Source organism: Toxorhynchites rutilus, chromosome 3 (assembly GCF_029784135.1).
Source record: "Toxorhynchites rutilus septentrionalis strain SRP chromosome 3, ASM2978413v1, whole genome shotgun sequence".
NCBI classification, from domain to species: Eukaryota; Metazoa; Arthropoda; class Insecta; order Diptera; family Culicidae; genus Toxorhynchites; species Toxorhynchites rutilus.
The window spans coordinates 131,379,405-131,382,201 of NC_073746.1; the positions used below are offsets into that span (position 1 = coordinate 131,379,405).

Consider the following 2,797-nt stretch of genomic DNA (forward strand, 5'->3'; position numbering starts at 1 on the left):
GGCGTGGCCAATTACTTGTGCGATACTTGCGCAAGTAACTGGAGCCGGGTGTTTACATGGCTCTATTAACTAGACTCTAGTGATTGGATTCTTCTAGCGCGTTGACTGGCACCGTCTTAATCAGCCTTTACATGCATAAATCTAATCATGTTTCATTTGCTATACCACGGGCTATACCACGATAGATACAATACGGTAGCGCAACTTATGAAAAAGGCCTTTCAGCCATCTTGGAATTTGTATGTAAACAATCTGCAATATTTTGCAATATATTTTTTTTTGCTCTTTGTGTGTGGAATTGTATTGGTGGGAATAAGAGCATTGAAAAGTTGAAAGGTAAGTCTGTTACGGTTAAAGTTAGGTTTGTAATATACTCTATCGCATTATATGTTTCAGCTCAAGAGAATAAATCGACTCTCAGTGTCGGTTGGTGATGGAGATATTTTACCCGCGTTTTGCAGCTAGAGACGTCGGTTAATCGTTCGATTAATTCAAATAATCGAATATCTGTAACAGTAATTTTATACCAAATAATGAAAAATCAAGGTATGAATACATCGAATAATTATCAAAGTAATCGCGATTAATGAAAAAGGGAACCATTTTTTTCAGAAAATACAGTGCAAAATTTGTTTAACCGTCATGGTGTTTCGTCGAAATTCATAGAATATGCTAAATCATTTACGGTAGAAGCTTGATTCCTAGGTGGTGGAGGAGACTGGGAAGAAGAATTCAGGGTCTGCAGGAGTAAAATGCGGACTTGAAGAAGGTGGTCTCAGCTCCCGTTCTAAAATAGTAGTAGTCAAATTCAGAGCGCCGAGGAAAAAATACCATACTAGTGATCAATGATTCTATGACCAAGCAGAGATATTCAAACAAATCAGCTATTTCAACAAACAACATTCGAAGAACAGATAATTTTGAACAGCAAAAATTTTGGTTGGTGCAAAAAAATGCATGTCGGACTCGACTAATATCGACAGACTCGATAATGTGTGATTCGATTATATACAATTTTGAACTCGATTATATACAGTTTGGAAAAATGTTTTTTTTATATTTTAAGTATGACTTATTTCAAGAAGGAAGGTAACCTTTTAACGGTAAGGTGAAATTTAAGTGGCTATTACATGTACAGTGGGGTGAAAATCGTCATATTTGAAGATTTTGCGGTTAGAGAGCTTTAATTTAATTGATAGAAATGATCTAGTTCAATATAAATTTTCAGAATAAAATTAATAATAACACATTAAATATTATTAACTTTCAAGTTTTCCACTTCCAAAATGTTAAAATCCACAAATTTAGATGTTCCACTACTATATCCTGTACAAAATTTCTCATATTTCAAATGAAAGCAACAGTAGTTTTTAAAGTAGAGCCAGTTTGAGGCAACAAGTCCGAAACAAAAAAAAATAGTTCATAACTATTTCATTGTTGAAATTCGAACATATGCGTAGAAGGATTTTTATTCATCAAATATGCTTGTCTATTACCTCCTGAAAGAATCTGGATAAATTTATTTTTTTTCATGCGAGAAAGGTATTTTCTGACTTTGAGGGGGTGAATCAAAAATCCAATTCCTCTTTTATATACAAGAAATAAATATTCGCTCGATTAATCGAATACTGAAAGACAATTATTCGAATCAATCGAATATATAAAAATCACCCCACGATTAATCGACAATCGAATAAACGAAAAATTTAGACATCTCTATTTGCAGTCAAATCCCTTCCCACAATCCTCTGTATATTTATACCGTTTCCCCTCGCGCACTTATTGACCACACGGTCACACCTTTATTCTACACATCTTGGGCTATACCAAGGCGCATCTATGGGGGTCTTCGTAGCCTAATTGGTTGCGTGTCCGCTACTAAGCGAACGATCATGATCTAATAACTCAGGGCCCCTCAACTGACCATCTTTGTGTGTTATTCTAGCTACTACGTCCACGCAACAATCATCATGTGTCGGTAATCCCAGTCCCTTGCCGCTCACATTACGATCTGCTGCATCGGTAATTGGTGCTAATTCTAACACAGCAATGGAAGCCTCATATCAGCAGTTCCGTTGTGAACAGTCCAACTGTGAACATTCGAACAATAGGAATATTCTAACGCCGAAAAAGGCGGCATGTGTTGTGTATCGATAGAAATGGAATACTCGGCATGTGTTGTGTATCGATAGAATTGGAATATTCTTAGGCCTAAACAGCTACTGTGTTATACATAAAAAAACAAATGTTTATCAATGGATAGGAATCTTAAGCCTAAATAATATACAACAATAGTCATCTTAACATAAAAATGTATACGAATAAATTCGGCTCTGTGACAGCTGAATTGCTAAATGAGCCTAATAAACGGATGGGATAAAAAAAAAGGCGCATCTATATGTACCAGGTGAAACAATCATATGAAATGCACTTTCAGCCATATTGGAAATGCTGTCGGTATTGTTTACAAACAGCATCAGAACGCTGCCGGCGGTTCTCTACAAACTGCTACGACGCTTATTCGAACGATGCCTACTATGTTCCGCTTTCGCGAATTTTATGAAATAGAAGGGGTGATTTTGTAGATTTTCATTCTCATTTCCACTACTTTCGCATGTGAAAATGCAAATATAGCGTATCCTAGCAATAACAAAACAAACAACCCCCGCTCCACAAACCGTAACATCCTTCTTATTGAAGTGATGATGTTGCTTCACCTGTTATACATTGATATAAGCGCCTTGGGCTATACTAAAGCCAAAAAATAAAAAAAATATTTTGAATGATTGAATGAATG

The 2,797-nt window shown here is 35.9% G+C and overlaps 1 long non-coding RNA gene across 1 annotated transcript; it reads left to right on the forward strand.

Annotated features, from left to right (window-relative positions):
- Positions 1-209: 209 nt before the first annotated feature.
- LOC129775054 (uncharacterized) lies at positions 210-885 on the forward strand. Its single transcript, XR_008742846.1, has 3 exons — positions 210-336; positions 397-546; positions 613-885. It is a non-coding gene; the product is annotated as an uncharacterized LOC129775054 (long non-coding RNA).
- The last annotated feature ends 1,912 nt before the right edge of the window (positions 886-2,797 follow it).